This window comes from Lepidochelys olivacea (genome assembly GCF_965140295.1).
Source record: "Lepidochelys olivacea isolate rLepOli2 genome assembly, chromosome: 14".
NCBI classification, from domain to species: domain Eukaryota; kingdom Metazoa; phylum Chordata; order Testudines; family Cheloniidae; genus Lepidochelys; species Lepidochelys olivacea.
Window position 1 is genome coordinate 9,743,206 of NC_140424.1, and position 21,600 is coordinate 9,764,805.

Below are 21,600 nucleotides of genomic sequence, written 5' to 3' on the forward strand. Positions count from 1 at the left end.
TTTTTAAAACCAAGATCTCCTCTCCCACCCCCTGGCTCTAACTTTCAGCTGTTGTCACTCTTCAGTGGTTTCACTGCCCTATGGCACTGCAGGTCCTGGGAGCCGAGAACTGGGACTTTGTAGGCCAGTTGAATGCACAAACCTCTCATCTCGCCCGCAAAGACCCAGCCCTAGACTCGCCCAATCCGACGCCGAGAGCAAAACACGGGCTTTGAACGGTCGTTTTGAAAAGAGGGATTTTAGCACCTGATCTGGCAGCCGGAGACTGTTCTAAAAAAAAAAAAAATCAACTCGCAGCCAATTGGCCTTGTCGCATCGGCCCACACTACGGGCGCGGGAGCCCCGGACTTGAGGCCACTCGCCCTCAAACCCCCGGCCCGTGGGTCGGAGGCAAGCGGGGCTTCTGCTCCAGGGACTTAAATCCGCCCCCAAACGGCGGCGACTAGCAAGTGTCACGAAGCAAAAGGAGTGGGGGGGGGGGCAGCAATCCGGATCCATGGTTTATGCTTCGAGCCAGACCGAGGGGCAGCGCTTTCCGCCTGACCCCCCCGAAGGGTTAACGCGCCAGCCGGTTCCCAGCGCCGAGCCCCGGCACCCGGGAAGCGCCTCTACAGCCAGGCCCGGTCTGCAGAACGGGAGCCGGAGCGGAGCCGCTTTTCCGACAGAAAGCAAGAAGTTTGCACGAGGGGGAGGAAGGGGAAAATCGTCCTCGCGTTTTAACAAGCCGGTTACCTTCTCTCAGGGTGGTGGGCACCGGGCACCGGGGGGGGGGGGTGCGGCTCTTCGTGCCCGGCCCGAGCCTCCGCCAAGCAGGTCTCCGAATTGCGGGCGGCAAAGCCTTGACAATTATGCGGAGAGAAGCAATGGGTAGCTCCCCCCCCTCCCGCGACCCCCCCCCCCGCCAGCTCCCGCCGCAGCCCATTCGCCAGAAGGCGGATATTTAAGCTGGTATTGACCGCGCTGCGACTTTTTTTCCCACCCTTCCTCTTTGCCCTTGTTAAAAAAAAAAAATAAAAAAAAAAAATAAAAAAAAGTGCAACCGGGACAGGACAACATTTCCCATTAAAAGCAAAAATCTGTGACATTTGCCCGGGGGGGGAGTCCCAGCCCGCCAAGTAGAAGGGGGAGGGGAAAACCCACCCCTCCAAACCAGAGAGAAAAAGGCGACTGGATCCTTGCACCGTTAAGACACGTTTCCAATTCCGCGGCGTCGCCGTCCAAGTTGCAGAGCAAGATCCTTCGAAAGTTCGCCCGGCGCAGCCCCACGTGTCCGCGCCCCATCCCCGGGGCGCCCGGCGGCGGCGGGGGGTCGCCGGCCCTGCCGCCGCGGCCACGGGTGACAGGGGAAGCGCACCCTCCTGCCGCGCTCAGTCTCTCGCGCTCTCCTGGCTGTTTAAGGAAGCACCCTAGTCCCCACCCCCTAAATTAGACAGCTCTTGCTGCAAGTTAGCCTGGCAGATGTGGAGGCTGGAGGCTTTCCGTTGCTGCCACCCCCCCCCCCCCAAAAAAAATCATTTGGTCAGTTAGGATTTGCACAAGACACGAAATGGACAGTCGCTGCTTCAGGGGGTTTCCCCTAAATCATTGTGCCTTCTTGTTTCCAGTAATGTTCCTCTTTTTCCCTCTCTCTCCATTCGCTTCCAGTTGAGCAATCCAAATCGGATTTTCCTTTCTCTAAACTAGGGACCGAGAGGCCCCCTAGTGGATCTCTCAGCTGATACTGTGGAGAGGGGCCGCTTTCCGCCTAGGGCACTGCAGAGGTCTTCCAGGGGGAACATCAACTCCTCTAGCTATTTGCCTGGTTTTACAACAGGCTACAGAAAAAGCACCAGCGGAGTCAGGCCAAACTAAAATTTCACACAAAGAGGAGATACTGCTCTGCAAACTGTCCCCTGAAATGTAAGTGCAATATTTATGTTCCAATCGATTTATTTTAGAATGATCTGGTAAAAAGGAGAAAGGAAGCAATTTGTCAGTACCTGTACTAGGGCCCTCTGACCCATGTGTATTTTTAGGTCTGATTTTTGTAAGCAGGTAGTTTTTAAGTGAGGTGAAACTTGGGGTACACAAGACAAATCGGGTTCATCGCAAGGGGTACAGTAGTCTGGAGAAGTTGAGAGCCACTGATCTAGAGCTCATGCAGCACTGGCAGTGAAGGGGCAGAGGGATTACCTGAGTGTCAGCCACATTTCAAAAGAGGCCACGGATGTTAGGGATACCTCAGTTTTGCAGGGGCTTGGGTTGCAAGAGCATGAGCCTGATTTTCAGAGGGGGTGGGGTGGAATGGAATGAATGGGATGGGTGGTTGCTCAGCCGTTCTGAAAATCAAGGCCAAGGTCTCAAAGTGAAGCAGTCAAAAAGCAGTAGTCATGACTCAAAATCATGGGCCATGTCTGCTGTGATGTGTAGGTGCTATAGAATGAGGGCCACATAAAGCCATTCAGACTGGAGCTGTGTACTTGTTGTTTATCCAGTCCAATCCAATCTGACTTCAGTGAAGCCAGAATCTGAGAACTGATGTTCTTCCTGCAGGCTCATATTTTACTGTATATTGGTGTATGGTACCTGAACCTTGTCCTTGGATGTGTTCTACTTCTAGGTGGCTGTCTTTATACTTGCATATAAGACTTCTCTTATCTATTTTTCTGTCTTTCTCTCTCTCTTTATTTTAATCTGCATATCTGTTAGTCCTGTGCACTTTCTTAGGTAGCTGTATTAATATTTGTGTAGGGGTTTTCACCTAGCTTATGATAATATCAGCTATTTATGGGGCTAAGATAATGTGAAATTTCATATTCTCACGGTACTTCAGCTTTCCAGGGACTACAACACTGATTAGATCTCACATCAGTCGTGGCCTCCAGCATGTCGTCCTGAAGCAGAGAGAGTGTGTGTGAGAGTGTGATTCAGGAAGACATGGTATATTCCCATTTCCTATTTATTGGGTTATTCACTCAGGTTAGGGCAATACAGCAAAGGGGAGTATCCCCGATGGCCTAATAGGTCTTCTCCATCTCTGGACTCTGCAATTCTGCAATAAAGTCATATTGCTTCATGATCATGATGAGGTTAGAATTACAAGTGGATGTTGGGTCTGACAATACAGTCAGAGTCATACACTGAAAACCAGGGACTGCTGATTCATTCCTCTCCTACTCTAGTTGCATCTACTGCTACCTCACTGTACATTTCTTGTTCAGTGACTGCAGGCTTGCATTGGTGTAGGGAATGACCATGGTGGCTGTGCAGAGGGCCTAGAGACAGAGCATTGGATGGGCCTAGAGACAGAGCAAAAGTTCTGTACAGCCCCAGGAAGAAACTTGAGAGAGAGAAACAGACCTGTGCTTTCAACTCAGTCACTCATTCAGGGGGCTTTAAAGCCAATGCAAAATACATCCAAGTTTTTATTTAAAAAGAAACAATTTTAAGTAAACAGAAAATGATTTAATTGCCCCAAGATCCCACTTCAAAAATATTTCACATGCCCAGTTATAATAGACCTGTTTTACAGAAATCCTGAGCACCATAAACTCCACTTGAATTCAAAGAGAGCTGCGTCTGAAGAAGTGGGGTTTTTATCCATGAAAGCTTATGCTCAAATAAATCTGTTCGTCTTTAAGGTGCCACCGGACTCCTTGTTGTTTTTAAAGGGAGCTGTAGGCGCTCAACACCTGTGAAAATCTGGCCTTATGTTTGTACTGCAAAAAGAAACAAAAAAAGAAAATCTTCCAAATGAAGAGTACTTTTTCTGTGCGCATGCATGTGTACACACACACCCACACGGTAACTTGCCTTACATTTATGCATGGCAAGATGACATACACAAGATGGGTACTCAACTGTCCAGTGCCATTGTAGCTGAAGAATCAATTATTCCCACACTATCTCATTAGGAGTAATATATCAAGGGATGTTTGTATCTTAGGTTTCATGCTTGAAGACTTGAGGCCTGATTACTCTGGGCCTGATTAGAACTCGCTCTTGCATCTGATCCGATGAGTGTCATCATCTTTAATGGTCTTTATAATACATGGGTCCAATCCTTCTCCCATAGGATATGAATAAATCCTGTTGACTACAATGGGAATTACTCATACTCAACAGGGTGAGATGAGGGCCCCAGACAAGGCTGTAAATACATCAGGAAGTGAAAGGAAAGGAGGGCAGTACATCTATATACATCAGAAATGACTTAGCCAGTCAGCATATAAGTGACTTGTTACTTTGGATGCTGTAGTCTTCTTGGTTAGAAAATCCATGTGTCTTGTAGTAATGGAACATGGAGGAGGTCAGAGACTATGGTAATGAGATAGATAGATTTCACAGAATTTCTGGAGAAGTAGCTATTGTGAAATGTCATTTTGTGCCAGTTTGGGAAATATGTTTTAAATTATATAGAGGCCATTACCCAGGGCAATGCAGAGAGTGATCATTTATTTGTTAAATTTTAGTGGTGAGTGGAAGCTGCCCAAACATCTCCAAACCACAAAGCGAGGTAAACAGTTTGCCAAAATATATGTAATAAAAACAGCACTTAGCATTTATGTAGGATCTTTCCTCCAAAGACCTCAAAGTGCTTTGTAGAGGCAAATATTTTATTCACAGGGGAAACTGAGGCACAGAGAAGTTGCCACGGTTGCTCAACAATGGCAGAGTGAGGAAAAGAACCCAGATCTCCCAGTTACTAATCCCATGCTCTTGCTGGTCTGCTGCCACTCCCAAATAACATGAAAACCAAATAATAATCTATGGAGAATAAAGTTATATGTTCCCTGGTTAGAAGGTTGCTGAATGTTTAGAATCAGGGAGTATGCAAAATAAATAACGGATCACGGGCTAAAAGGCTAAAGAATAAACTGTATGGAAAGTATTGAGATAACATATATGAAAGGTAGGTGTTAAACTGGTGCACTTGCTGGCCATGTGTGATGATAACATAGAGATAATCAAATCATCACTACAGAATAATGCAATTCTTGTGAAAAGAAGATTTGCAAACACTGTTCAAGGGACTAAAGCTCTCTCCCTGAGTGATGTAGTGATGACATAGAAATTACTTTTCATGAAGGAATAACACTGGTAACATTTGATTTAAAGTGATAAGATCATTACTGTGTTTACAGAGATCACAGGGTAGCATATGCTGTTCATTCGTTATTTTACCATACTGGGTTTTTCTATAGTATATTCTTCTTGCTCCTTTTGGCCAGTTCCATTAACAGCAGCTGAGACAGAAAGGGTGCTGCATTTCTTACTTGTGGTAAGCCCTAAAAACTCAAAGCTAAGAATATGTAAAAACAGGAAGAGAGAACAAGCCAGGAATAGAACATTTGCCACCGCTCATATTCACAAGAGGGAAGGTAGATACTTCTCCCAAATTAACATGATCACATATTGCTTAGCTGGAGCATCCGTGAAACAGCTGTTTACTTTGCTATTTTCAGTACCATGCATGTTGATTCAGGTCCTGATCTTACTCCCAATGGAGTCGAGGTCAAGCTCCTATGAATTTCAATAGGAGCAGGACGGGGCATTTATTCAGGATTTTGGCACAGCACAAGTTCCTATGCTGGGGCCTGATCCTTTACGAGGTACTCTCAGCTCCCAAACAGCCTGCTCCTGCTCTCATGGAAGGCACTGGCAAAACTTCAGTGGGAGCAGAATGAGCTACACTGAAGCCAAGGCCTTCACCTAGCAGGGGGCACTCCCCACCTTACAAGATCAGAGCTCTGGACTTCACCATATCTTCACAGAGTGGGCCTTCTCCACATAAATACCTGCTGGCTGTGCTCCAAGGAGTAGGCAATCCAGTGCACGGGGACAGCAGGACGGCAGCTCCATTCTGTAGGGGGGTTATGAAAAGGATTAACTCTGCATTCAGTTCCGATGTGATCACAACTGTATCAAGTTGTAACACATCACCATCTTCACAACTCCAAAAATAAATGTAAGCAGTTTGTTAGAACCAGTTTAGCAGCCAAAGGGCTAATATATTAATAATGTTAGACTCACAATGGCTCGGAACAATAACCAGGGAACAATGGATTAACTCACTACTGAAAATAGTCAAGTTTAAAAAAAAACACCTAATTCTTTACAAGATCCAAGACCCAGCTGTGGCAGCCCTTTTTTGGTATCTCCAGAGATGTTAGTACTTCCCTCTACATTTCATAGAGGATATGTCAACCATTCTGAATTACTCCAGATTCACACCAGAGGTCAGAATGTGACTCATGGGCTTGAATGGGAGAATTCTCTGAGTAATAAGGGTTTGGATCCAGACAACAGTGTTTTTAACTTTCCTTGGCGTCGTATCTCCTTTTTATCTTTCTTCTTCTTTGTTCTGTTGTTACATTTCACCTTTCCATGCAGAACGCCTCATTCTGCTCTTACTTAGACCCTGGGTGAATCAGGAATAACACCGAAATCAATAGAGCGGGTTACACTAATGTCTAAAAGGACTGACATCAGGACCAGTATCTTTGACTGTAGGCACACTATGTACCATCCCATCAGATAATTTTTAATAAAGCACCTTTCATTTCTAGCTCTCAAAGCACTTTACAAAGGAGGACGGTACCACTATCCTCATTCTACAGATGGGGAAACTGAGGCACAGACCGGTGAAGTGATTTGGTCACAACTAGCCAGCAGAAACTAGAATAGAACCCGAGTCCCAGTACAGAACTCTATCCACTGGTCAACACTGTCTCTCAGGTTGCTCATCTGGGTTTGTATCTTTGGACTTGATTCTGCTACCCTTACTCATACTGAGTAGTACCTGACAGTGTGAGTAGGCCCATTGATTTCTGCTGAACTTCACAGAGTGTGGTCCTCGGGTGGCAGAAATAATCCAAAAGAAACAAAGCCAGGTTTTCTCATCTGGCTGATAGCTGGGGTTTAGGGTGTTTTACTCCCCGGGGCCACTTTGCCAAATTCCAGCCTATATATGTAAATGGGTAAAACTGAATTAATTCGTTACTGAAAGAGACTAAATTCTGGCACCAGTGGACCAACCTGCAAAGATACTGTGCTCACGTGAGTGTGATTGAACTTGGTGGTCCTTAGATGAAAGTATGAGACCATAACAGAGATACAGAATCACGTCTTTTTTTGTCAGACTAGTACATTATTGCAAATTTAAGACAACAATGTTGAGCATGCAGACATAGTTACTAGCCCTGGGTGCATTTCACAAAGGACATCCATTCTGATTCTGTGGTATGAAAAGATGTTTCTTCAAAGGGCCAGATCCCCCCACCTCAATCACACCATGTAAGGCCTCAATTCTATTCCCAGTGACCGCAATGGTGCAGGAATGGGCCCTAAATCCGGAGTAAGTCTACTAAAAGTCACTGTAGAATAGACAAAAGTCTGCCTCGGAGACTATGATTTGGGCCTGATTTTCAGAATCACTGAGTGCTCCCACTACTCCAGAAGGGAAGGGGAACAAAAGCATTAACTAGCAATGATTAACCTCAGAAATAATGGTTTCCTTTTCAAACACAGAGCTGTGCCTCTTCTTAGTATAACTACCTCTGCTCCAGTTGCATCTATTAAAGCCAATTCCTGGGGGAGACAGCTATATGTAACCAGATGTTACAACTGTGGAACCAGCAATCACGAGTACAGTGGTGTCATGGGCAGTTTAAATTCTTACTGTCTGAACAACAAGTTACATATATAAATAATGGGTATGTTTGTGGGAGCAGCTGTCAATGGGGAAATCCCCTTATCCTACCATAATCCTACATTCCATAACCCCTGCCGATTAAACTAACGTTATTTACGCTGCTGCTTCCTCCATGGGGGACCTTCAGTCCATTCAGTCCTTCCTCAGTCTTTTAAAGTTTCAATCTCAAAATATGCTGCAATTGTTCTCTATTTGGGAACTTGGAAGTGTGATGATGTTAAACCCTGGTTGATGAAGGGCAGGAATTAGGGGATTTAGCTCAACTAGGGTCTAACAAGAAATGGGCTCAGAGGTAGCAGGTGAGAATTTGTTTGTACAGCAGAAATCTTGCATTGGCTCCAAGAGATTTCAGTGTGTGCTGAGTGGGGAGAGGTGCGCACAGGATGATCTATGTACAATGCTTATTTGGCCTTTATTACTATAGTACCTGAGCACCTCATAAACTTTCATGTATTTATTCTCATCACATCTCACTGGGAGTCAGAAACTGCTATGTTCTAAACCTGGCAGGACAATAATTCCCTGTGCCTCCTGCCTCAATTTTCTCATCAGTAAAATGGAGATTTGGGCCCCGATCCAATTTCCATTGAAATCAGTGGTGAGAATCCCAGTGATTTCAATGGAGTTGGATCGGACCCATAGCCCTTACGCACCAAATAAGGCCACAGTCCCACAGGCCATTCCATGCCGTCAGACCCCCTGCGTCCGTTGCTGCCTATGGTGCTGCACACTGACAGAAGGGTTCACCCACCGAAAACAATTTGCAGGATCGGGGCCAAAGACCCATCATACTTTATTGCTGGTGAAAAAAAAAATCTGGGTGTAGCCATAAAGGAAATATTACTCCATCATATTTCTCATGCAGATGTCTGACACACATTTCAGAGGCAGTAAGGAGACAGACTATGTGTTCAGACCCTCCCAGTCTTTTCCCTCCATCTGTAAAAAAGGAATATCCTACTTGCTCGATGCAGCAATTTAATACCCTTGCCCCAAATCAACCAAGATATTAGTACTATTGGGCCAAAGTCGCTCCTGGTGTCCCTGTACTGAAATCACTGTTAGTAAAGGGATGGATTTGGTCCAGTCTCCTTTAGATGGTGGAAATCAATACAAACTCTAAAAGCAAGAAAGTTTTGTAGTTTATGTGCTTTTTATACCACTGATGTGGTGTATCACGGGGAATTCTGAATCCTGGCTTTGATCTCATAATCTTCATGTTGTTTCAGGGGAGTTGTATTGTTTTGTACTGAATGCAAAGGAAATAGTTCTCCATTCAGACATGAGGACTAATAATTGGAAGCTGTTAGTCATCCCAGGCCTGACTCTGATCTCATTTACATTGTCTTTGCAGCCACACAATTTCACTGGCTTCTGTGGAGTTATACCCTAATGTACACCTCATGAAAGTAAAAACTATGGTCCTCATCTTGCAAATCCTTACTCATTGGAGTAATCTGTGCTCCCTTGCTGGTGTCGACCGGACTACTCCTGTGATTAAGGATTACTCCAGTGTGCAAAGTTTACAGGACTGGGCCCTGAACCTCTGATTTTTTCCATTAATTCTATAGTCACAAAGAGGAGTCGGAAGCTTTAACAGCCTCTGCGGTAATTCTAATGCTGGCTGAGTCCTACCCTCGGTAACGGAGTGAAGCCCCTAAAATGTGCAGGCCTGTTGCTTCAGAGGTCAGACGTACTGGTGAGGAGATGAGATTCTAAGTAGCCCCTTAGGGGGAACTAAAACATTCGGCATAATTGAAGCTTTGTTACACTCATACCAATTGGAACTTAAACTGGCATCTCGCTGGAGTTCAGCGCAGCAACTGCTGCCGTTCAGCACAAAAAAAAATATGTCCAAGCCTATGCAAAGCTGAGGAGGTCAAATTCCAGGGGCTCCCATGGCCTCGTGCGGTGCAAAAGCCAGCGAGATTACTTGCTGAATCGGAGGCTTATTTTGCCTCTCCAGCACTTGCCATTGTGGTAACAGGAAAACAATACTGCTTCTTAGCAGACAGAGTGTTATTCATTTCATCGTTCTTTCCAGCTGCGTCACTGAACCAGAGCAGTTCCCTCCTGCAGAAAAACCCTCAGGAAGGGAAACTCAGCAAGGTGAGCCTCAGAGAGGTTATCCTAGAACCATGCCCAATGGTGGGAGGGGTCTGGAGGGCTGAGGATTTGGTGGACCGACGCCCACAGATCTTCAGGGGGTACAGAGAGCAGGGCGCCGACCCCACTTTGTGCTGAAACAAGATCTACCCTGCAGGGACAGCTCCTTTGCTCCGGGCAACGCAGCTCCTGCAGGAACTGTAGAAGAGGTAGCAGAACGGATGGGAATTGTCCAGCCCCAGCCTAGCACTGAGCTGGATGGCTCTCCCCAGGCATTACTGTGCATGGGTCCCCCAAATCCTTCTTTATATTTAGAGACCAGACTGTGCACCACTGCATTAGTACAATAGGAAACCTTTATACTGCATTAGAACAGTCATATCAAACCTCTGTTTGTGCTTCATTAACACAACATCTAATAATCACATTGTGCCTTACCTCCAGAAGTATCCCAAAACAAATTACAAATGACTGGCTATGGAGAGATCATCTCAGTTAGTGAAAAGCAGCCACCTCTGGGCCAGAACTCAGCACACAGCCACACTACACAGACAGTTACCAATTGAATTCCTTTGGTATTTCAGGGAGAATTTGGGTGAGCAAAACATAATTATCTAAATCACAATCCTGCACTGGTATGGACATTGCTGAGTTGTGCTTTTCTGTCTCTATAGTCTATGACTCCATGAAACTGGAATTTGTTTAGGAGACACCCACACGCTGGCAAAATCACTATGGGATCCTTAATAAACAAAATCATGATAATACCTAGCTCTTAGCTAGCACTTTTCATTAGTAGCTCTCAAAGTGTTTTACAAAGGAGATCACTATCATCATCTTCATTTTACAGGGGAAATTGAGGCATGGGAAGGTGAAGTGACTTGCCCAAGGTCACACATCACAGCAGTGGCAGAGCCAGGAACAGAACACAGGTCTCCTGAGTCTCCAGGAAGTGCTCTATCCATTAGCCCACATTGCCTCCCTCACAGATGTGACTGGGACCTCATTTTTGCATCTTATCTAAGACTGCCTTCAGCATCACACTGCGCCTAATAGAATGCTGGGCCACTGGCTCAGTGCTGACTGAGAGGCAAGAGTGCCATCTATTAATGTCTATTAAAATGATAATCCAATAAGAATTGGGGCCTCATTCTGCTAAGTACTTCATACACCCTAGACAAAAAGACTGTCCCCCAAGAGCCGAATTATCATCATTACTTCCTGCAGCACCGTGGGTTTCTCCTAGGGCTGTCTCTTAGACTCATTCAATGAAAAAGCAGCTATTTTCCCCCAGAATATTTTTTTTCGGCAAAAAGTCTTTAACCTGAATTCTGACTTCTTCAAACACCTTTAAAAAATTTTTTTAAATAAACCCCCAACTTCTAAGGAATATTATTCCCAAACACATACTTGTGCCTCCAGCAGAACAAATCAAGTCATTTTTGTTTCTGCTCAGGCCTTCAGCATGCAGACAAAAACATTTTTTATTCATCAGTGGTAAAAGGCTACAGCCATTTGACTTTAAAACACAGACATGCTTAGTTCTGGGCTCTCTTCCAGGAAGTCTGTGTCACCCGGGCTGTAGATCGATATGTTTGTCTGCAAAGTCACCCTTTTGATCTGTAATTTTTCATTTTGACACAAGAAATGCCTCTTGATCAAACTTCAGTTGGTCTATTAAATTCTAAATCATAATGGAAATGAGAATCACATTGCTGTAACCATGTGATGACTTCACAGTTTGGCGTTTACTTATTCTTGTGTTAGTTTGCTCGGCTGTATATTTATGATTCCAACAACACTGCAAATACTGTTCCCTAGCTTCATTTAGGACAGCTGCTTTTTAGGGGGAAGGGGAGCCACAGCAGCGGTCTGGTTTTCTCATAAACCAGCCTCTCCACATTATAGAATAAATCATTCACGGAATGGCTTAAGCTACATGAAATATTATCACAATTTTTTTATTCTGTGCTACCTGCACGTCACGTCAGCCATTTATTGTTTATAAAGGTAGGTTTGGACTCAGAAGCCCCATGATCCTTAGTCCCTCCCCTTCTCCCCCATTAGCTCTTACTCATATGAGCAGTCCTATTGGCTCCTGCAGGACTGCTCAAGCCAGGAGTACTGGCATCCATAGGTGTTTGCAGGATCAGACACATGCATTTATATTTTTCTTCAGTTAATGAGTTCAAGATTTTCTCTAACAAAGACAGCTGGTGTTATGTGCAGGGCAGTGCATAATTTTGTGCCAGGGCTTGCCAGGGCTGAGCTCCGGCACCTCTAGGCTTGGCAGTTCATAGCCCTGGCACCTCTGGGCTTGCCGGGTCAGTTATGTAAGTAAAAACATTGCTTGAGCCCTGACACCTCTTTCATGACAAATTAAGCACCGGTGCAGGGAGTAGGCAGGAGACAAAATGGCTGGAAAAAGAGTCCCCTGCTTTTATTAACTGCACCAGCAATTCTGATCAGGCTTTTGGAAACATCATGTTCACACTAGCCAGGCACAAAAGCTTAACATAGGTTCTGGTAGAGTCACTCCACATGAATATTACATAATCAGATTTGCATAGCTACTCCCATGCTAACACAGGGCTTCTCAACTGGTGGGTCGCAACCCCGGGGGGGGGAAGGGGGGGTCATGAAGGAGGTAATGGGGGCGCTGAGAATTTTTTTTACAATCTAAGCAAAAGAAACCTTGCTTCCCAAATCTCTGCACACCTTTGCCCTTCAAGGTGAAGTATTTTCTGCCACCCTCTTGAAACACACTTACACTGAATGCATCTGATGAAGTGAGCTGCAGCTCACGAAAGCTTATGCTCAAATAAATTTGTTAGTCTCTAAGGTGCCACAAGTCCTCCTGTTCTTTTTGCGGATACAGACTAACACAGCTGCTACTCTGAAACCTGACACTTACACAAATCAGTTACACAAACCTATGGTTTTTTTTAATCAATACATTTTCTACGCTTACTTTTATAACAAATGTAAAGGGGTTGTGAAAATTTTTGACTGAATAAAAGCCGCCAATCTGTGTGGGATGAGAAACACTGTACTAACACATGGCCAAGATTTCAAGAGACCAGTGATTTTGAGTGTCTCCATTTTTGGGTGCTCAACCGAGACACCGTAAAGGGACCATATTTTTGGAGGGTGCTCAGCACTTTCTGAACGTCAGGTCCCTTTCAGGCAACTCAGGTTGGGCACTCAAAAAATCATCAGATACTTTTGAAAATCTTGCACCCCTAGCCTTCCAGCTGATAGGATCAAAGCATGACTCTCTTGATTATTTAAAGGGGCATTAAAAATTAGTTAATTCCTCAGATTTAGTTTGCTAAACAAAAATCAGACTTTAAAATCTAACAGATGGAAATTTCATTTTTTTTTAAATTCAGTGAATTTTGGAGTAGGGCGAAAGATGGTGGGAGAGGCGAGATTGGGGGAGGACAGAAGGGCGTGTGAACATATCCCCGCAGTGCTGTGAATTCAAACACAAAAACAAGGTGGTCGTACACCAGAACCAGAAAATGAAACTGCCTAGAAACAAAAGTGAAAGTGACCTATGCAGCATCATTCTCCAAAGGGAGTATAATAGAGTAATAATGTAAGGAAGCAGCACCCATGATTGAAAAGGAAGTGAGCTTTCCCAATCCTTCAGCTATGTTTATCTGAAATATTATTAGTAAAAGAAATAACTTTTTTCTTTAAATGTGGAGCCAGGCCCTCAGCTGGTGTAAATCACTTGACTTAAATGGGACGATATTAATTTACATCAGTTGAGGACCTGGCCACGATTTTTAACTCTTGTTGTTACTCTAGACCTCTATAACTTTGGACACACATGTTTATACAATTCTGCTAATAGATTCACTATGGGTAATGGTGACACAGTATCCCAGATGGATAATGGTGACGTTGTATGGGCCAGATTCCCAGGCGCTGAGCACCTGCTACTCCTGATGGAAGGGTATGTTCAAATACCTTAAACTCATCTTTGCCCCCACCTCCCCCCAGGTGGGGCTCTCAGTGATACATCTCCTTGGAGGCCCAGCACAGAATCTCACTCCAAGAGTCCTGATTCCAAAACCCCTGTGTTAACCATTAGACAACACTTCATTCCCAATAACAAGCTTGAGCATAGTGTCAATCAAATCCTTTCAGGTGCAACAGATTTTCAGTCTGAGTGCTCAACTGCAAAAACGTGCCTGCACCATGTTTAAAGCAGAGCCATTGATAGGATTAAAATGATTTTGTTCAGAATTTGCTTGAGGTTTCATTTTGCCCAGCACATGACACTGGGAGTGCTGGTTTTCAGTCTTCCTCGCTGTCCCTAGTCACCACACAGACCACGTTTGTGTCCATTCTACCATGCTGTAAACACACAGTATTACCAGGCATGTTGTTCACCCATCCTTAGGTTTGCAACAGCGGCTGATAAGGAAGCTCCTCACATTCAACCCCCATGAACACTGTGCTGCCCTATAGAGTGGGTCTGGAAATCACATGCCGGAGCTAGCGGGGAGGTGAGCACTTTCATTCAGTCTGATAGTAACATGCAACACAGCAGGGCTCTTTCATTGCATCTGATCTCCCAACACGAGAGGTGCGGTACCAGGGCTCAGGCCTGGCGCAGCTCCAATGCTATGAGGAGTACAAGCATTTCCTTTTGCAGAGTCTGTCTGTTCAAAGGTCAGCAGGATGCATAATGAACACATCTACCCTTTTGATACCCTGACAGTCCCAACAGTAGCAAAATGCCAGGGACAAAGGCTCTCCACAGTCTGTCTTAACTGCCCAGTAGGGGAGAAAAATCAGATTCACCATCAATCATTTCTGAGTGGTTTTCTTAGAGAATAAAATAGTGTAACACATAGGGCCCGATCCTGCCCCCCCCTTACTCATGCTGAGTGGCACTTTTCCAAGCACAGAGTCCCACTGTGTTCAATATGGGTGAGTATATAAGTACTAAAGATGGCAGAATTAGGCCCTTAACAGGCATTTTTAAAAGTCTCTTGCATCATAATTCAGTGCAGCTGCTCATTTGTTTGTCTCTCACCAAATCTGCTTAGGTTCTCTGACTTATTAAGCAATGGTATTGTTTATTATTTGTATTGTAATAGTGTCAAAGGGCCCCCTCATGGATCAGCACTCCACTGTGTGAGGTGCTGTACAAAGACATAACTACAAGATGGTCCCTGCACTAAGAGGCTCACAATTGCTTTGGTTCAGGTTTCGTAGAAGAAAGGGGCAAGAGAGCTCTGTGTAAAGGGTGGTGCCAGGAATGTACTTCGGCTCTGTAGGGATAGGACTGGGATAAGAACCCTGGAGGACTGGCCTGGGGTTAATCAGAGCAGGGGAGATGGTACAAAGAGCATTGTGTGTTTGCATCGTATTGTAGTAGAGCTTAAGGACTAATCAGGTCAGAGCCTCACTGTGCTAGCTGGTAGATAAGCACAAATATTATTAGTAATCATTTGTTCTACAGGGGCTAAAAACTTGCAGACTAACACGGCTGCTACTCTGAAACCTGACTCCAGTTGGTGTAGTTTCCAATACATACCCTCAAGAAATATAGCATCCCTCCCTCCATTAACAGGGAACCCCTTGTGACATAATCTTTGGAAGAAACGTCTGTTTCTCTAATCTCTTAACCAAATTTGTAGGTTTTAAATTTTATCTAGTCCCAGATGCAGGACTGCATATTAGAAATGCATTGAATACAGCCCAAGGGTCCATCTGTATGGTCTGTTTGCCGGATCAGAGCCCAAGATTTTCACCCTACAGGCGAGCTACGAAGAAACCAGTAAATGCCAGGCAGTCTCTGGCCAGCTGAGTCTGAACAAACACTGATGAAGCTGGACCAGATTAATGCAATAATCATAAACCCTGCCTATGTGCTGAGTGTTTTCATCTTCCAGATGCTGGGCAAACGTTCCATTACATTTTCCCTGCTCTGCAGCTATGAGTTAGAATGTATTATCCCCATTTTACAGCTGGTGAAATTAAGCAGCAAGTAATTGGCTTATTAGGCCACAGAGAAAGTCAGCCTCAGAGATGGAATTAGAACTGAAAATGCCTAGCTCTCAGTCTTATGGTCACATCACACTTTTGTGCAAGAGCTGACTAATCCAATGTACAGGAATTGCATCCTTTGCCTTTTACAGTGCGATCTAAATGACACTTTCTCTGGTTTGATAATATGGTGTCCTTCCGTAATACCCTTTATCCTAAGAGTCTAAAGTGCTTTTTAAACACATGAATTCTTCCAACACATATGTGGGGTAGATAAACGGCATAATATCCATTTAGCGTGTGAGTAAATGTGAAGCACAAAACAATTAGGGACAGATTTTCCAAGAGCTCAGCTTTCACCAAGGCACCAGAATAAGTGGCCTTCTCTTTAAAAGAGGTGGCTCAGGTCTTCGGTCTTCTGAAGTATCTAACCATTTGTACTTTGCAATCAAGTAAGGCAGTGGCAGAATCAGGACCAGAGACTCCCAGGCCCAGATCCGCAAAGGTATTTAGTCTGCATAATTTCCATAGATATAAATGGAAGTTAGGAGCCTAAATACCTTTGAGGACTGAACCTCACTGCTCTACTCTAACCACTGGGCAACAATGTCTGAAAGCAGTGACTCTCAGCTTCATCCATCTCAGACCCCCTACTTTAGAATTCTGAGTCGCAGATATGTACATTACACAAATCTGGTATAACTCCCCTTGCATAAATGTAGATGCAAAGAGTCCCGGGGCCACATTCAGCACTGATGTAAGCAGGGGCAACTCCAGGGAACTCTATGCTTCCCCAAATTTACACCACAATTTGGCCTCCCAATACCATTTACAGGAGTTATGCGTCGCAACCAACCAAGGGTGAAAGCAAGCAGAATTCAGTGCTTCATGCTTACCAAGCAATCCTCCACCCGCCATGCAGCACCAAATGTTCCTTTATTGAACTATTTACACTCACAATTATTAAGCAAAAACACATTGCCTCTGTCCTCTTCTCCAACAGTAAGACAAGAATCATTGCAATATGTGGCATCAAGGTTTCCTTTCCCTACTCTGCCCATCACAACATATTGCTGTGTGGCAGGGAGGGGCCTGAGCTTTAGTTTGGATGAGGAACTGAACTTCCAGCATTGGGGGTGTCTTAGATCCAGGGTTTTAATTCAGACCAATCTCTAGCATACATTAGGACACACACTCACATAGATCCTATGGAAAAATCACCAGTGAGTGAGCTACCAGCTCTATTCTATTCTACATCGGTTCTTTTACAGCTTAAGTTATTAACACAGATAAAGACATGGGAGGTGCTTTTGGGTCACAGTTGTTCATTAGCCATAAGGAGTGTGCTATCGGTGTCTCTTATCTCTTTATTCATCCTGGATTGGTGTCCTCGGTTAAGGGCCTGATGTGGGGCTCTCCAGCTGCCACTCACTCAGGCCTGGATGGCACAAAGGGATCGCCCCCTTTAATAGAAAGGAGTCACCATTTTCCTGCTGCATCTTCAGTGGTAATTTGGGCTGAGAGCAACGGAGCCTGAGAATTGGACACCTAACTCCCAGAAGCTACAGTGAAAATCCCAGACTGTCTATACATGCCCAGTGTTAAATAACCGCATGCTAGGGTTGCCAACGTTCTAATCACACAAAACTAAACACGCTTGCCCCGCCTCCTGCCCCGCCACTTCCCCGAGGCCCTGCCCCCGCTCACTCCCTCCCTCACTCCCTCTGTCATTTGCTTTCCCCCACCCTCACCCAATCGCTCATTTTCAATGGGCTGGCGCAAGGGGTTGGGGTGTGAGGGAGTGAGAACTCCAGCTGGGGGTGTGGGCTCCAGGGTGGGGCCAGAAATGAGGGGTTCAGGGTGTGGGAGGGGGCTCCAGGCTGGGGTGGGGGGGAGGTGAGGGCTCCGGCTGGGGGTGTGGGCTCTGGGGTGGGGCCGGGGATGAGGGGTTTGGGGTGCAGTAGGGGGCTCTAGGCTGGGGCCGAAGGGTTTGGAGTGCTGGGGGGGGCAGGCTCCAGGAGGGATTTTGGCTGTGGGAGGGGGCTCAGGCAGGAGGTTGGGGTGCGGGAGAAGGTGAGGGCTCTGGCTGGGGGTGCAGGCTCTGGGGTGGGGTTGGGGATATGGGGTTTGGGGTGCGGAAGGGGGTGCAGGCTCCAGGAGGGAATTTGGGTGAGGTTCAGGGCTGGAGCAGGCAGTTCGGGGAGGGCAGCAGGGTGCGGGATGGGGTGAGGGCTCTGGCTGGGGGTGCAGGCTCTGGGGTGGGGCCGGGGATGTGGGGTTTGGTGTGAAGGAGAGGGCTCTGGACTAGGCCGAGAGTGCGGGAGGGGGTTCCAGACTGGGGCAGGGGATTGGGGTGGGGGAGGAGGTGTGGGCGGCGCTTACCTCAGGCGGCTTCCAGAAGCGGCCAGCTTGTCCCTCAGCTTCCAGGCAGAGGCGTGGCCAGGCGGCTCTGCGCGCTGCCTCCGCCCACAGCTCCACGGCCAATGGGAGCTGCGGAGCCGGCACTTGGGGTGGGGGCAGTGCGCGGAGCCCCCCTGGCCATCCCTCCGCCAAGGGGCCGCAGGGACATGTCACCGCTTCTGGGGAGCCACGTGGAGCCAGGTAGAGAGCCTGCCAGCCTCACGCCAACTGGACTTTTAACGGCTCGGTCAGCAGTGCTGACCAGAGCTGCCAGGATCCCTTTTCAACCGGGTGTTCCAGTTGAACACTGGACACCTGGCAATCCTACCACATGCATGTAACTACGTTTTTGGTCAATTAGAAAGATTATTAACTAACAAGACTGGAGTGGGCACAGCAAGCTGTATTAAACACATACAGTTATTATTTGTTTAGCACTCAAGTGTTCTAAGGGCTTAATCAATATCCTGACCAAGCCCAGGCCAATAGGTTCTCCAATTTCAGCACCAACCCGCTTCCCCCAAAGTAGGGTTGCCAACCCTTCAGGATTGTCCTGGACTCCCCAGGAATTAATTATTAATTTTTAATTAAAAGAGTATGTCGTCTGCTGAAACCTCCAGGAATACATCCAACCAAAATTGGCAACCCTACCCCCCAAAGCAAAGCAGAAAACTGGCCATCTGCAATTTCCGCATGCAATGAAACTGGGGCTGCCCAGCTGTAACCCGGCACAATGCATGACAAATCAAGGAGCCCAGCTGCATTCCCAGTGCAAAGACAACTGTCCTTCCACCCCCGTCACACACAGACCTGTGCAATGCAGGAAAACCCGCTCCCCAGCGGCCAGTCCCCTTTTCTTTCTCGCGGACTCTCTCAAGCACGCCACACACGAGCAATGCATGAAAACAGCCCCCACCCCGTGCATCCCTCCCCCTTTGCAACGCTGGAAAACGGGCTCTTCTGCTGCAATTTCCCCCCCCCCTTTGCATTGCAATGCAATGCAATGCAGGAAAAGACGCTGCCCGACTGCAGTCCTCCCGGTACAGTCTCGGCAGCCTAGGGCCATAGATCGCTGCTCGGAGGGGTCTGCAGAGCGCACGCAATCCCACCCCCTTGCAGCGCTCCGCCGGCGGTGGGCGCGCGCCCGGCCCCGCAGCCCGGGGGGGGGGCCAGTGTGCGGACCGGTGCACGCTCCGTGGCGCGGCGGCGCCAGAAGAGCCCGCTGCATGCAGTAGCACCTCCCCGGGGAGGAGCAGGGGGAGGTTACACGGTCCCCTCGGCGCTGCAGCCCGGGCCCCCTCTTTGTGTCTCTCAATAAACGGAGCAGAGGCTGAAAAATAAAAAGAGGCTGCACGAGGCGGAGCCAGGCTCCCCCTTCCTCCCAAGCAGTCCGGGCGCTACGTTTTCCTTTCAGGCACGGACGGGGTTCGAACCCGCGATCTTCGGTTTACGAGACCGACGCCTTACCACTTGGCCACCGCGCCTGACGGGCTAGCAGCAGGCGAAAGCAGCCAGTGGAAGGCAGCCGCCAACGATCCCGGGCCTGCGTTCCATCCGCCCGGGGCCAACGTTCCGTTCGCCCGGGCCGCGTTCCATCCGCGTGGCCCAACGGCCTGTGTGCCCTGGCTGCGTTCCATCCGCGTGGCCCAACGGCCTCTCCGCCGCTGCCCGCGCGGGGCACAGCGCACCCTCCCCCTCCAGCCAGCTGCCGACCCCCCGCAGCTCCAAAGCAGCCACGGATAAACTTTCCGGCCTTATGCATGTAAAACAGCCTGCCTGAGGGGAGCGGACGGGTGGATTGTAATGCAACGCTGCACCCCTCCGCTCCTTCCATGCAGTTCCCCTAAGCGCCAGCAGCTCCAGAGCAGGCAAGGAAGATATTCCGGGACTCACGCGTGCAGTGTGTGAGGGAGGGTCGCAATACACCGCGCCCCCCCCCTTTCTCCCCTACACCTTCCCCCCAGTATAACTAAAGCAAAAGCCAGCAGCTGCAAAGCGGCTACAGATGAACTTTCAGGTCTCCCGTGCGCAAACGGCGCGCGTCCTCCCGAGACTGCCATCCCATGCACCTCAAAATCCTTCCAATGGACCCCCAAAATCACTAGTAGCTACAAAGCTGCGAGGAGCAGTCCAGGCCTCAATGCACCTTGGAATTCATCAAACCAAGTCTCCCTGCTGTGATTCAATTTGCCTCTCCCAGACTCTGAAAAACCCGCCAGAAGTTGCAAAGCGACCGTGAGCAAACTTTCAAGGGAAATGAAATCCTTCCCTATGAGAATGTGTGTAGAGGGCGAATCCACCTTTCCCTATCTCCCGTCTGCAACCCTCACCAAGGAGAAAAGAGGACGCCTGCAGCTAAGTAGCCCCCTGCTCCTTCCAGGAGAAGTGGTTGCAACCATGCAAACCAAGCTTCCCATGCATCCATCGCCCCCATCCGGAGAGGGGATTTCAAGGTGGCATGTTATGGCTGCACCTTCCCAAATAAGCAGTTGCCAAGCCAGAGACAAACTTCCACGACTCATGTAATGCACCGTGCAATTTAGGCCTCATTCTAGGACGAGCTTTCAGACAGGCAACAGGCCGTAGAGACAGAGAACCCAACCCCCGCCTCATCTGAATAAAACGAGGGAGGGGAACCTAGAGAGCCCCGTCGTGGCTGCGGAATATCACACCTCTCTCTCTCCCCATTTAGGGGTGCAGGTCTTTACCCAGACATCGCCTCCCTTTGCATGGGCTTGCATTTAAATCTGAGCACCCCGAGTAACACCGCCCAAGGTCGGCCAGATTTGAACCAGCGACCTAGCGGTACGACGCTTCCTAAGCCGCATCCAACCCCCTAAGCCACCGAGCACTTCTTCCTGCAGCGTTCACTTTGTGTCTATAGCGATGCACACGTTGGCGTAGCTGCCGTAACCGCACCGCAGAGAGGGCCAAGAAGCCGGGCTGTTTCCCCAGCTCCCAATCTGGGACCTTTCACGAGTGTGAAATGCCACATACAGCAAAGTGTTCCATGCCGCACGCTCGGGACTGTGAGCGCAGTGTCCGGTCTACACGGGAAATGTCCCGAGAAAGTGGGTTTCCCTCACTCCTTCGGGAGACCATCCTGCAGTCTAACAATACTCTTATGTCAGCTCAGAACGTATTTCCTGACAGCCTGAGAGTTCGTGTTTGGAGTTTGAGCCTATTATTATACATTAGATAAGAAAATAAAATAACAATAATAATAACGACCCCTGTAGGGTTTTTTTTTCTCCTTTAGGGTTACAAGCACTAAATCTCTAGTCTTGTGGCTAACGCTGGGTTTCAGACCCCACGAAGCGAATCAGTTGCGATTTCACTCTAGATCTTGTTTTTAGGGGAGAATTTGGACTGTGTAGTTTTGACACATAATG

General features: G+C 47.4%; 1 long non-coding RNA gene across 1 annotated transcript; it reads right to left on the reverse strand.

Moving 5' to 3' along the window:
- Nucleotides 1–3,433: 3,433 nt before the first annotated feature.
- On the reverse strand, nucleotides 3,434–19,103 carry LOC311530326. Its single transcript, XR_014713960.1, has 3 exons — nucleotides 19,019–19,103; nucleotides 5,778–5,842; nucleotides 3,434–3,698 (listed from the first exon to the last, which is right to left on the reverse strand). It is a non-coding gene; the product is annotated as an uncharacterized lncRNA (long non-coding RNA).
- Between the last annotated feature and the right edge of the window lie 2,497 nt (nucleotides 19,104–21,600).